At 38.9% G+C, this 15,254-nt stretch overlaps 1 long non-coding RNA gene across 1 annotated transcript; it reads right to left on the bottom strand.

The window, feature by feature from the left end:
- Nucleotides 1-1,824: 1,824 nt before the first annotated feature.
- On the bottom strand, nucleotides 1,825-15,135 carry LOC138066075 (uncharacterized). Its single transcript, XR_011139285.1, has 3 exons — nucleotides 14,752-15,135; nucleotides 12,284-12,363; nucleotides 1,825-1,930 (listed from the first exon to the last, which is right to left on the bottom strand). It is a non-coding gene; the product is annotated as an uncharacterized lncRNA (long non-coding RNA).
- Between the last annotated feature and the right edge of the window lie 119 nt (nucleotides 15,136-15,254).

Genomic DNA, 15,254 nt, shown 5'->3' with positions numbered 1-15,254 from the left:
ACACTTAAAGGCTTTTTCTGTGAGGAGTTTTAGGCCTTGCAGTGTTTTTTGTACCACTAAATCTTTCATGTTGCTGAGCTACTGTTAGGCTGATATTAGCAGGTTAGGAACAGGTCTTTACTCTTACTAGTCAACATGTATCTTGAGCACGTGTTCTGTATGTTTTTATTAGCACATACCCACGTTTCAACTGGTAGACACAGGCTTTCTTTTGGAATTTTAATATAGGACCTGGCATTTGCAACCAGGTTTCTTTATCACTTTTCATGGATTGCGAAAAAATACAATACTTTTTTTAAAGCCACTTACTAGGCAGCGTTGAGTTCCACCAAGATCCATTCCATCCTGTAATTTCATTCTGCAGTTTCAGAAAATTGATTATGTGGGACCTAGCCACTAAACTGATGTTCCATGCCTCAGAGGGAGACTAAAATCCCTAAGATCACTGTCAGCTATGCAAAGGGAAAGCTACGTCACAACTCAGTTCCGCCAAACAGCTTAAGCCTGCACTTACAGGCAAGAATTGTTATTTCACATCCCAGCATGCTGACCTATTATTGGAAATATGACTGTCATCTAAATAAGTACCCACTCAAGATTTAAAAAAAAATGCATTTCTCCAGCTCCTGTGATCTGACTTGCCAGAGTTCTTTAAATCTTTTATTCGCTGGAGCTGCTAAACATTCTAAAATAGCAGAAATCAGTTAATAGTTCAACCATTTGCCTCTTTTTCAGTATTTTGAATCCATTGTATTTAAGGTAACTAAATGTCTGCATTTCAGCTAAAACATTGCAGTCTGACGTTTAGATCTGCTGTCATCATCTGCAATATCCAAGTTAGTTTGACCCAGCCAGTAACAACAGAGGATACCAAAAGGTGCACAAACAAACGAGACGATACTTTCAGCTAGTAACAAACACTCTGTGCATGCTACTCAGGCTGCAAAGGGAAGAATTCGAGCACTGGATAATGCCAGATTTAAGACAACATAAGCAATGAGAATTTGCTACTTTCTTCCTGTCCTTCTTCCTCTGGACACAAATGCCTTATGATACATATTAATTACACCACGTGCAATTTTTCTTCTATTAAAATTCTGCCTTGTTCAGTGGGAAGGATGCTCTCTCCTGAGCAGCCCTGCTCATGACTGCGCTACCCAGATGATAAATCCTGCTTGAATTCAGTGCCACAGCATTTCTAGCACAGGCCATGATGCAGGGCGCATCACCTCCTTTTGTGCACTCAACCTCATTGCCCCTGGGCGCCTTTGACCTGTGAGTTACAGTGTGCCTTTGTGTATGCCGCGTAGTTGTATTGCGCTACCTGTTTATGGTGCCAATGAATCTTGAAGGTCCTCCGCTATAAAGCCCGTGCTGAATAGAATGTGGTTTTAACAGATTCTTAGTTTTGCAGGGGTTTATAGACTGAAACTGCTGTTTTACATACACAGAATAATGGTTAGAGCACTTTTATAGCTGGCAGCTGACAACAAAGGGAATTTTTGCTGGGGACAAGGTGGCTATGCCTGTATTTAGGATTATTTTTCGAGTTGAGGGAAATATTTTAGATACAAGACTTGCAGGGAAGATGCCTCTGAGAAGTTGATCTTCCAAAGGTTTCTCAAAGTGCCTTCATCTGTGTCGCAGACCTAAATCACACATGCACTGCTCCATCCTGCCCCAAAGTTGGGCTGTTGCATATGAACTTACGTATAATATGAGTAAGGGCAGAGCAAGACAGGATATTACTTACTAACAAGGAATATATTAAATAGAGGCATAAAATTAAAATGCCATGGCATATTTTCTTTCATTTTTTTATTTACTTTGCATCATTTTTGTGACCTTTTGAAAAGCCTGATAACGTTCAAGTTTTCTTTCATTTTGAAAACGTTATCTTCCTCAGTGGTTATTTTGTTTTTCATTTTTCCTAGATAAAAGAAAGAACTAAATTAGTTTAGCATGAGAAAAAAACTGCACTTTTTGAAGCTATTATCAAGCGCAAAATATTTGCGTATCAACATTATAGAAAGTTTAGCTACCGCTCTTTGTTAAATCAAGACTGTGTAACTCATAGTGCAAAAAATTATTGTATGGAGTCCGTAGGTATTCTACTGACTTTTCCCGGGTAACTTTGTAATGTATGAGTTAAATTTAGCAACAAATAACATCCAAATTTTGTATTGCTTAGACTGCAAGCCTAAATCCATTGTGGTAGGAGATGTTCAAACGCACAGAGCACTGCCTTGATCTTTTATAATTTAAAAAAAAACCCAAATTCAGTAGGTTTACAGTCATAATATGGGTATTGCACGTTCACATAACATCCCACTATTTGTGTAAGAAATGGAATACTGTTTTTCTCGGGTCTGATCAAAGGGCCTATTTGCTAGATCAAGCTTCCTCCTAAAGGCTAAAGGAAGAAGAAAGAAAAAACCTGGGATCATTTGCCTCTGTTATGAAACACACAGTTTTCAGATACTATGCAGGCAGTATAATAATCTAAGTAAACACAAATTAAAGTCATATTATACATCTAAACCTTTGAATGATAAAATCAGACTTGAGAATGGCTGAAATCAATGAAAAGCCTTTCTATTGCCCTTTTTGGTACTGGATAAGACAGTAAAAACAAAAATAAAAATCTACTGTAATATGCTTGCAGAATTTTAGTTTAAATTATTTTTGAAAGATCTAGTTATGGGCTATAGCTGATTGTTAGACTAGCTGAATTTCTAGGCATGTCAAAAATTGAATACAGCAGTGCTGTGAAGGAGAAGGTAAACTGAGTGACTAAGATTTTTGTAATACATGGTGTTTGTCTTAATCGTCTCTTTTCCTGTGTTACTGAAGTAAATTGATTTCTCTTCTGCTCCTTGGTTAGTATATGGGAAAAAAAAAGAAAAGTGCTTATTCTTATATTTTCCCAGATCCGCTACATTAAAATGAGGTGCAGTCGGATACAAGAAGATCTGGCTAATTTTCAAAAACTGTAAAACATAAAGGGAAATGTGAGCAGCATATAGAGCAAATGCAAAATCCTCTCATGATTTTAATTCACAGATGTATCCTATGCTGCAAGACTAAGTCTATAACAAGGTATAATTTTATACCTTACATAAGTCTAAGAAATGTAATAACGATATCGTGTATAATATGAAATATAGGTTATAATATAACAATTAACACGTTAAAATAACTAACTATAGGTTTGCATATGTGGTCACATGTAAGGTAACACAGTTTAATATAATATGTATGATACAGTATCCAGGATATCCAGGATAATTTGAGAGTATATTTTGAGAGACTGGCAAGTCTTTTGAAAATGCTTCTCAATTCCTGATCTTTGTGTTGTGTAACAACCTAGTGTAGACTTCTGACTGAAAATGCCTTTGTAAATTGGTATTGCTGTGAGCAACTCACATGATAAAGTCTGAAACTGGTAGTATGATGGGCTGTTTATTTTTCTTCTTTCTTTTAATTTATGAATCGGTCTATTCTTATTATCATTTATTCACATGCAGAAGTATACAAACAACGTGAAAATGGGAACATCATGTAAATCCCTATTTTTCTGTACTGAGGTTAGGGTTGGCTCCTCTCCATGCAGCAGAAATTGGATAATAAGTCTACGGAACACAGGAATTCACCAAATGTGAACCTCTTCTGTGCAAAAGTATTGTACGTCTAGACACATCAACACAGCTCATCCCATCATGTTTCTGATATAAGTCACCCTCCCACTAGCAAACCACAGACAAAGAAAGTTATCTTACTCAGTGATGACTTAAGGGGTTGGTAGCAGCTACTGTTGCAGCAAGTGGTTGTTCTTTCAAACCCCTCCTTCCCACCTGCAAAGCTACAAAGGCAGGAACAGCAGCAAGCAAGTGCAGCAAGAAGTGACGCCAGCTGCCCTCAGAGCCTCCGCTTGTTGCTACCCTCTCTTCCCAAAAGCAATGGGTAGCGTTTGGCCAGCAGCTTTACATACCTATTTTTTGGTAACTTTTTATTCTATCTATCTTCTCTGTTCCTATCACTGTAGAGCGTTTGTGCAAATGTGTGTATGGAGGCTGCTGTTATAAAGCTGTAATTTACTGAATTGCATTAATTTTCCTACAGTAGATGATGATGGCAGACAGAAGTGATCATGGTAAAGATGTCTACATTTACACAAAGGGGGACCTGTTATATTATTCCTAACTGGAATTGCGATTCTTATAAGGCTCATTCTTATTATTATCTTTTCCTGATGGCACATCTGTCATTTCTTTTATAGTCTTGGTGCTATTCTAGTTAACCTTATTTTTGGAATAATAGAGGTATTTCTAGCCTCAATTCTGAAATAATTCACATTGGAAAATGTAAGCCTGATTGGCAGGAAAATTGTTTATGTGATTTAATTTTTCTTCAAGCCTAGTTCCATATCAGTGTATTACCGTAACTGCTAAGCCTTTCCTTGGTCATCTTGAAAACACCAGCTACTTTCAAAAATCTTATTTTAATTTATTCATCTCCTCCTAATCACATTACACATACTCAAGATTCCTTCCTTTATTATGCATCAGAGTTTGCAACTCAATAAACACCTGTACCTAGATCCCTTCCTTCTACAGAAACATTCCATTCATTTACTAACTTCATTCAAATGTTATCCTATTAGTGGCTTTTGAATAACCTTTTAATTCCTTTTTTCTACCTTCTTTTCTATTCCTGAATGCATGAATATTACCAGATATAGTGTTTTTTAGATACGTCTAAATTATGGCATCTTAGATGATCTTCATTTGGTCTCTAATTTTTAGTTAATTTTGATCTCTGAGGGTGGGCGTTTGGGGAGAGGGAGAGGGAAGAAGTGGCATTACACATTTATTTGAGCATTTCTTCAGTTTTGATCTGAGTTATCGTTAGCTATAAAGACCTTTGAGGCTTTGGTCATAAAACTAAGCAGTATCAGACTTAGTCAATTCCTAGATGAAAGACATTCAAGAAAAACAGGCAAAGATCTAAAGTCACTTGTAATGCTTCAGTAGATGGCACTCTGCTCTAAGGATGGACTGGGCTGCTGTACCCTTGTGGTACTGGGTGGGGATTTAGAATCAAGAAGCAAGCTAAACATTGAAGTCGAGGTCATAACAGCTTTTGATCATAAGATGTCCCATGACACGTATCACAAGTATAGCAGCATCTTGGTGAAACTCCAGTTTGGGCAATTATTCTTTTTGCTTAAATTCCTCTTGCCATTTCAGTCTCATTGAGCATTATTCTTCACTTTAGACCAAAACTCTTGTCTCATGCAGTATTTTCATTAAAGAGTTGCTGTATTTCTACAGTGGATGAAGTGATTAATGCACAGAAGTTGTTTATGAAGTTGTCCAGCAGAATAAAAAAGAGTAACAGGGCGGGCCTGTTACTCTATGTTACGTGACCATCTGTATCTATTTCAGATGAGTGGTGCTTTCCACAGATGATCTAATGCTTCATAGGTTCATGGCAACATTCTGAACTGCGTTGCAAAGGCTGTTCCACATAGATTGTTCTGCATGGATTGAAGTGGCACAGTGCTTAAACTTGACTTCATTTGTTAACATGATGCTCATATGTGATAAGGAATAGTCCTATTTAACTGCCAGTCTTCAGGTTGCCAGAACTTGGAAAGTAAACATTTGAAATCAAACTAGGGGAGCGAAAATGCTGGTGATGGCCTGTCTACAAGATAAGCTTTATAAGTAGGATCTGCCAAAAGAGACGGTGCTGCTGAAAGAACGTGCAACTGTTGGAAATTGAATGAAATTCTTGAGCAGCCTTGGGTGTTTTGAGCTTGATTCCCCTATGGCTCATGGTTCTACAGGGCTTCTGTAAGTCAGGAAAGCTCCACATAACTTGATAGAAACAAAAGAGATTGAGTAGGGATGAACTGACTGTAGACACCAAGAAATTAAACTGTAAGCACATTATCTAAATATTGGCTGTACCTGCAGAACCTCTTTATTTCTTTATTTTCAATAAAGAAAAATTTAGTTTTACAGATATGAAGTCTTACTGTGTATCTCAGCATGTGGTGCAAGAGCTGTGTGGCAACAGTTAGTCTAATGAGGCTCACCAGTAAGGAGGAAAGTGTAATCAACTGGAAAACATAGTAGCAACGAGAAACCAAAAATGTAGAAGCGTGAAGGGACTCAGACTACTGAGAGCTGAAATTTCCAGCTGTAAGACTACAAATAATAAACATGTTGTTGGTACCTAGATCTTATCAGTACAGATTAAAAATGGAAAAGTGGACAGTCAACATATGTTATTCTCCCACTGATGAAAAAGACGTGAGAAGTGAGTGATTTGCCAGGACTAATGCCTGAACGCTAGAGAAGCTGATAAAGGCTTGATGAGTTCAGTGTTACGATTCCATACATAGTAAGACCATTTCTTAAATGAAGCCAAGAATCCAAAGAAGGAATAGATACTTATGTTAAAGAGCTGAAATCTGACATCCTTATGTAATTTTGGAGACTCACTAATCACAAATGGGTTTACAAATACGACTTGCTGGAAACACTTTTTTTGGAATGCATGGAAATGGGATGCAATTGGAAATTGCATAGGAACATGTTTACCAGGAAGACTGGTGAGAAAAATACCTCTAACACTCTGGAAGACTTTGAGAAGAAGCTGAGCTTTCTACGGAAGGAATCAAAATGATGCCAGCATCTAGTGCTCAGCAAGTACACAACGAAAGCTGAAGGAATGTATTAGAGAGAAACGCAGACCAGAAATGCATATGTTATAGTCCAGTATACGTGCTACAGAGCACAAGAAACAGGAGGATAATTACTCGGTATTTGGGCAGCAGAGCAAACGAATAAAAGAAAAATACCTTTTTTCATGTTCCACATGACACAATATTGATATACTGCCAACAGTTAATAATAATATTTAGCACTGACTAACAAAGTGATGATATCTTTGAGCATATTGTGGATATGTGATTAGATCACAGTTGTTAGAAATTGTCATGGAGTTATTGTTGAGTACACTCAGTTGATTAGAGGATGCTAATAAGAGCATCAAGTACTATAGTGGGGAGTTAATTGTTGCTTAGGAAAATCACTGCTGGAAGGTATAAAAAGCAAGGCATACATTCAAGACAGATATATTAGCATGCTAATACCTTCACTCTTATGATGGGAAGTTTCAGACGAACCAACAAAAGATGAACACAGCAGAATGCAACAGGCTGTAAAATAATAAATACTACCATAGTTGAACAGCTTTCAAGAAGCAGATGCTAAAGGAGGCTGTGGTGAGTGATGACTGATGGGTGCAAAAAGGGATTTTGTTCAAAGGGGTCAATCAATAGGTCCAGCCAATTTAAGAGGTGGCATTAGCTGTCATGGATAAAGTTGGGGGTAGGAGCATACCTGAGAAGAGGCAAAGGCCTCTACTGATCAAGTATGAGTATCCACTTGACATGGAACAGTGCAAAGCATGACAATAATACTGTGATCTTCAACAGAAGAAAAATTTACATCTTTTTGATACAAAACCCAATATGATCTTGGCGAAGGTCAAAACAGACCCAGGCGCTACTTGTTCTTGTCAATTCACCAGCCTAATGATTGTCAGGAATAAGATACAGGAGGTATAAAAAGGACACGGAATGCAAAATGGTAGAATTAAGGTAACAACTGAATAGAAAAAAAAAAAAAATCCCACTAGTCATACTACAAACAAGTTCCAAGATCAGTACAACTGAAAAAGGTGTACTGAAATGAGTGTACTTAATGCCATTGCAGCATTTTTATAAACAGTTCTTTTAATAAACACATTATTTGCATGTTATAACCCAGCACATAGTGCATGATACATGACTACTGTGTTCTCTTCATCTGAAGAAAAAACAAGAGACTTAATTGTTCGAGTTTATCACTGTGAAAGTTATTTTGGTGTGCCTCAGCTTTGGGAGCCAATGACCTAATATTCTTGCTGTGATCTTGCCATCAGGTAACTCAAGTTATCATCTTTTACTCTCTACTCTCTACTCTTTTACTTTTTAGATCTGTAAGGCCTCTCATCATGCTTGTATATAGTATGCATATAGTATGGATAGCTTCCACTTCACTTATTGTAGCTGGCAGCTACTACAATTCCAGCTTATCCTTTCTGCCTTCCTTCCATAACTCCTTCCAGATGACCTACTGTACTAGTTGAAGTCTGTAGTATGATAACTATTACACATCACATAAAACACTATATGAAATTTATAATCTCTATGGTCTCTTAATATGTCCTTAGCTTCTGAAAGCAATCAGACATGGCATCTCTGGGCATATTACTAGAACAGATGGCAGACCAAGAACAAATACAATTCTTCAACTGTCTTTGACGGACATGCTAGTGGAAGCTTAAATCCGGAATTGAAAGAGAGACATAGCTTTAGGATTTCCAGGGGAATGGAAAATTCAGCTCTGCCAGAGATTCAAGAGCTTAAAGTAGCTTTCCTTCTCCAAAGACACTGGAAGGAATAAAATTATGTTGGTTATTTTTGTAAGTATCACTTTCTTGTAAGTGTGGAAAAGGATTTTCATTTAATGTACAATAAGATGGAATGGAAATACACATCAGCTTTGTTTGTTACTTGCTTTGGCTTTGGGGAATCTACTGGATTTTCTTTTGTTTTCTGCCATATTTTCTTTCGGTTTCTGCTATTTTCCACTGTTAATACACATCAAAGGTATAGAGAGCTTCGGCAGGAGCTTATTAATGGGTTCTGTAAATATACAGATAAAATCTCATGAAGCATTTTGAAAGAGATATTGAAAGATGGCTGGTGTTAAGTACTGACACTGTTTTGAAATGTTTGAACTAAAGCTTTCATATTTGCAGCCTATCAGTTGTAATTTACAACTTTTTTGGTTCCTTTGACCTGTTCTCATCTGCCAAGTGCTGTATCCTTCGTATGTTCTGTACCTTTTCAAGTAATTAAATTGTGCTCATTTTTTAGTCATTTGTTGTCTTATTCCATCTCCTCAGCCTCCACAATTCAGACATAAATTATTCCATTTAGAGGCCGTTCGTTCTAACACACTGCAAGAGAGCAAACAAGTCTGTTGCCAAACTCATCAACTAGTTGTTTGTAAATGTTGTACATATTGTGATAGGTTTTTTTTTTTTGAAAGTGTGCAACAATGTCTCTGTAGGCCAGTCAGAATATTTGCGTGGCCCACTCTCTTTACGATCGTATTGCAAAGCTCTGGAGTTTGTCCGTCTGTTTTGTTAATCTCTTTTAACCATTCCTTTGCCCCAGTAACTCCTTTTTCCCACTCTAGGTCCTTATCCTTATTCTGTTTTTCCCCCAACTTCTGTTGTCCACATCCATGATGGGGATGTGGAGTCTCATCCATGATGAGAATTTAATGAGAATTAAATTATCTCTGGCTTCTCATTCAGTTCATCGTGGTTTTCTCTTGCAGCCTTGCTCCTTGCCAGAGCTATCTCCTTACTCAATCCTACAGATCAGTCATTCCCTCTCTCCTTATCTGACTAATCCTAGCCCCATTGTTCATCCCTTATATTACAATTTTCCTCATAGTGTCAATCACAGCTTCGCCAGTTCCCTCTTCCATTTTCTGTACTAGCTCCTAGTCCTTCCTCTTGTCACAGCCCTGGTCTCTTTGTCCAGCCATCCCCTCAGTAGCCCAAGGCTCCTTTCACAACGCTCAGACTCTTTCCTCTTCCCTTTTCCCTTTCCCTCCAGACTCTTTTTCTGATTCTTCTATTTTACTTCTCCTTAACATATTTTTGTCCCTAGGGCATTTAAATTAAGCAGCATCCTTTCCTCCTTGCCGCAGAAGAGAGTTCTAGACAATGTTGGACAGAATAAAACAGTGGTCTGCATGCTGGACAGCTGTGGTCTGGGGTATAAAGTGTAATTGTATTTTATTTGTATAAGAGGAAGAAATTATTGCAGTAATCACAGTCCAAAGTTTTAGTAATCTATTATTTGTCTTGAAGTCTGCTTATGTATAAGATGTAACTTTAGCACAAACACTTACTATTGAATGCTACTTTGAGAGTCTCAGAGATTGTAGTAACTGTCCAGTTACTCTATCTCAGCAGCCTAAGGAGTACCTACAGTCACTCTTTTCTCTTTCATTAAGAAGAGATCTGGGAAGATTATCAGATTGCCGGGGCGGGGGGAGGAGGGGGGGTGACCGCTTACATTTGTCACTCTCTTTTATTGTTTTATAGCAACAACACAGGCTATACTTGGCAATTTCACAGTTTAGAGGGTAGATACAGCTTACAGTGAAAACTGCAGTACCTTCAAGGGGTTAGCAGAGCATGGGTTAGGCCAGAATTCTTGCCAAGACTACAGCAGCAAAATTTGACAACGCTCAGTGCTAACCCTGTGAAACCTGACTGATAGTCTCTGCTGAATGCATTTAAGTGACTATTAGTAGTGGAAATTCCAAGCATCCCATTTTTTCAAATTTCTCTTCTGAAAAGCAGGGGAGGCGTTGGAACTTTGCTTTCCCCCCCCCCCCCCGCCCCCGCTCTCTTTTTGTTTCTAAGCATTCAGGACGCATTCAAGTCACCTTTTGTCAAATGCAGGTCACATATCTCAATCATATCGCCAAGAAAACTACTTAAAAATCCAAACACTTAGGTTTTAATGAAATCACTTAATTCCAACTGCTGAGATTTTAAGAAATCAAAACACTGTAAAACTCACAATACGCTTGCAGTGTTTGGCAAAATTGTGCTACTACTAATACAAACATTTCTCACTAGCAGTCTTCCTAGAAATCAAGAATATTTCCAGGTAATGCCTATAGTTTCTCTGGAACCTAGTGTTTGTAAGATAACTGAATAACCAGTGACCCTAAATCTGTGTGGCTTATAGTGTCTAAATATCTTACCGTACTAGGTGGCTTTAGGAACAAATTAGAATGTGATGTGCATGTCCTGGGTAGGCTTCACTATAATGTATAGTCCTTAATCGATGTAAAACAATTGCAAATCTTAAACTACTGAAACCAGCTGATATTATGGCACTGAGTAAAGGAAAGTTTAGCTACTTTTGCTTCAGTATTTGGGATCAAGGTGCCTTCACTGATTATATAGTATGTAAATCAGAAAACTCTCAACAAAACCTCAGTGCAACAATAAGGCCATTTTAGAAGATTTTTATATACAGCTACTACCAGTGTATCATTCACTTTAATGCTCAGCTAAAAACATTCTGGATGCAATGCAGGAAAACGAGATGCATTCTTACCTAAAAATAGTGATAGCTTTTTTGCTCGACCAATGTATTATACCACTTAGCTGGAGTAAGATTTGGATGCTCTTTACTGCTGTTGTGAAAACTATCTGCTAGACAGCTCTAGCTTACTGATTTTGCAACTGAAGAAACAAAATTAAGACTTTTGGAGAGTGCCATGGGTCCCACCCTGACTTACTCACAAAATACCAATGAACAAAAGACCTTCCTGATTTTCAGCGTGCTTAATAAACATTGTAAAACCAGAGTGGGAAAAAGATGATAGATAGGATGGCAAAGTTTAATAGTGTAAATAGCCAGGTACGCTTTCTTCCTCATAAAATAAATATGAAACAAAGAGAATACAACAGCTGGTTAATTCACTGTCCCAGTCCGCTGTTATCAAAGGTAACCATCACTCGTTGACTCCAGTGACTAGCATGACAATAGTAGAAGTCACATTTCAAAAGTGCCCATTAATCCTGAAAATTTCAGTTCTGACAGTATAAAAGACCCACTCTATGCCTCTTATTACAGAATATCTTACAACTATCTGATTTCAATGGGAGGTTTGAGTTTTCTGAATAAAACAGATTAACAGAGTCATAAGTTTCAATAGCAAAAATGACCATTATGATAATCTAGTCTGACTTCTTTGAATTTTAAAAGAGAACTTTAGTAAATGTTTCTTGCATGGAGCCTACAACTTACACCTCAGGTACACTATATTCAGAGTAATGCATCCAGTCTCGATTTAAAGAGGTGTGTAACAGTGAATCTAGCACATCCCAGATAAAGTGATTCAAGTTCATAATAAAATCTAATTGTTACAGGCTGAAGTGAAAAAAAAAAATCAAACGATCAAACGCAAAACTAATCTGTTAAACCATCCTTCCTACACAGGATTCATAATTAGCCAAACTGAGTTTATGTGCAGTAAGGCTTTACTAAAGGGTTAGCGCATCAGAGAATTTGCACAGAATTTGTGGGGAAAAACACACACACACATTCATTCTGACATACACGGTCCTGATGAACTGGCAGGTCAAGAGGTCCTTGAGGAGGCAGGCTTCTCGGGGCAAGGAGGCAGAGAGAGGCAGGGCCTACGGAGCAGGCAGCAAAAAAGATGTGTCAGGGCTTTTGAAACAGGCAGGGAGCACAGGCAGCACACTAGCAGCTCTGGCAATCCCATAGCAACTCCATGACTGCCGATCCCCATGATGGCCGTTCCGTTTCCCCCAGATTCTGGATTTTGTCCTTTTATAAGATGTTTGAGCTGCGCACTTTGTGATACAGGGGAGTGTTACTGTCACAGGTCACAGCAAACCTCTCCTCCTGTTGCTTGGTTGTTTTCCTCTTGCTTAGCTGTTGCTGCTTCTTTTTGGTACGCCCAAAGCAGTCTTCTTCATAGCTCTCAGTGTTGTGCAACTATCAGTAATTGACCATCAGTGAGTTGTTTATTTTGGGAGCCTCTGCTTTCACCCTGTTACAGTATTTTCAGTGTGTTTGCTGTTGTCCCATGCTTAAACTCTGTTTCATAGCAAGAGGTACCTGGCACCAAGCTGCAGGTCACACAGCAGGTTCTCACAACAGGTTGGTAGCAAGCCCAGCAGGCCAGGACTGGGGCCTTGCAAAGTTGGCACAAGGCCTGTGGCCTGCTGCTAGCAATGGCAATACTCTTCCGACTGGGCAATGACAATTTGCATCGTTCTGGAGCTTCATTTAATTGTTCATTTAAACTTCAACTGGATAAACTAAACACTTAATGGAATTTAAATAGTCCTGTTATAAGTCCTCTATTCCAAGTTTTCCAAGTCTTCGGTCATTGCTTTAGGTCTTTTTGCAACTTTCTCAAATTTTTCAACATTTTTATGATGCATGGACGTTTGAATTGAGACACTGGTGGTAACAGTCCCATTAATGCTAATGTAATAATAACACATCTCTAGGTTTTGCTTGTTAGTTTTTGTTTTCTATATGTTTCATGGCAGAAAAGGAAGCTCTTGTTTAGCTGGCTGTGTAGCATGACCTTCCACTCATTTACTTTACCACTCTTCTCTGAAATGCAGCCTTCCATAGTGAGCGTACGCTAAAATCTTCACTCTTATGTCACCCTGATCTCAACTGTATTAAGATATGTGCTGTTTTAATCACCCTACCAGGCTTTATCATCACTCACCACTTCCTTACATTTCGTCACTTGAAGATTCCACTAGTATTTATTTTATATTTTGTTTCAGATTATTGCTAAAGAGATGGAAGAACTCTGGACCAAGAATAGTCACTGTACGGACCTTTTCAGATGTTTCCCTTTTAATGGGGACAGTTGTGTTGAAGGAAAAGAGCTCCTACAAACCTTCTTCCCGAAAGATGTACAGTGGTAGTCCCACAAAACACTGCAGAATGGTGCATAAAGGATGGGATTGGGTCTTACGTCTGAACATCTAACTACAATGTCTTGTTATGGTAAAAAAAAAAAAAAACTTTGTTTTTTTCTTGGCTATAGCTTTATAAAGTTCCAAAATATGTGGGAGGTAAAAAACAGTATTTATTATTTCTGAATATAAAACATTTTTAAGAACATATACTAAATGTTCACATATACATGCATGTGTGGACAAATATATGTCATTGACAAACTGATATAAAGCATATACGTTGGTCAAGGCAAATCTAATCCAAATCTGGATTTGTCCTTATTCTAGATCTACTGGCAGTATACAGAAACATTTATAGGCTACCGCAGTATTTCCAAATGCTAACCTATTTCTCTAGCTGAAAGCTAACCTTTTCCCCACACTCTTTTTGGACGAGATTTTTTTTTCTAGCTGACAGACATCAAATTTGTGATCTGGTTTTATGCCAACTGGCAGGTAAAATCCCGTAGAGGTAAAGGCGTAAAACATTATATATCCAAGATATAGACATTTAAATCTAAGAACTATTTGAATTTCAATAGAATTATAAAGGGAATCTTGTTATGTACACTAACGAGGCTGGACCCTTCATCTACAGATTTGGCTTTATATATCTTTAAGGGTTTCCTTTCTTTGCACTTGACATTGTACTTGTAGAGGATTTGTTGATTAAAATGTAATATATTAATAGCAATGCCTAGTTAAGCACAATCTTACTGTTTCCATCATCAAACATTTTGCTCAATTTTAATAATTTTAAAAGTAGTTAAAAATATTGAAGTTTATAAAAGGTTATGACAAATAATTTCAGTGTGATGCAAACACCAACTACAAACATTATAATATAGCTTTGAAAATCTGAGTATTTTTTGTGCACTTAAGTTTCTTAAATAACTCCAGGTTAAAAAAAAACTGCACACACGCAGTACTGTATACTTTGCAGAAAAGTGAACAGGTTAAATCAATTTTTTTTCTCAACGTGATAAATCACGAATAAATCACTGATTCCTTTCCCAGCTCCATCCTTCCTCTTTACTAGGATTTCACCTCGAGTTATAACTGAGTTAAGAATACCCTATTCTCTTGGTGAAAACACGTCCATCGTCAATCCAGGACTGGGCAGGCGATTCGACGGAGTACCTTCGCAGCGCCGGGGGCGGACGTGAGGAAGGCGGTTGTTTCCCTCGTAGAAACGGTCCTCTTCGCACACGAAAACGGCGGCGGCTGCCCCGCCCCCCTCCCCCGTTTCTCTCGTGCTCTCGCAACCTGAGAACAAAGCAAAGTCTGCTTCTTCCGGCTGTGACCCCGGCTCACGGCCCCTTCACGTGCGGGCAGAGGAGGGAGGGCGGCCGCACCGGGCGCCCCTCAGTGACAGCCCGCGGCGAAGAACTGGTACGGGGCGGCAGGCAGCCAAGCGCGCGAAGGAGCCCGGCCGGGGGCGGGGCCGGGGGCGGGGCCGGGGGCGGGGGGCGGGGGCGGCGCGCGGTCCCCGCGCCGGGCGGTCCCAGCGCGGCCGCGGCGTCCGTTGGCGGCGGGCGGGGCCGGGGCAGGGCGCTCGCGCTCCCGGAAGCGCTGCG

Source organism: Struthio camelus, chromosome 2, assembly GCF_040807025.1.
Source record: "Struthio camelus isolate bStrCam1 chromosome 2, bStrCam1.hap1, whole genome shotgun sequence".
In the NCBI taxonomy this organism is placed as follows: Eukaryota; Metazoa; Chordata; class Aves; order Struthioniformes; family Struthionidae; genus Struthio; species Struthio camelus.
This window is presented reverse-complemented; position numbering and strand designations above follow the sequence as displayed.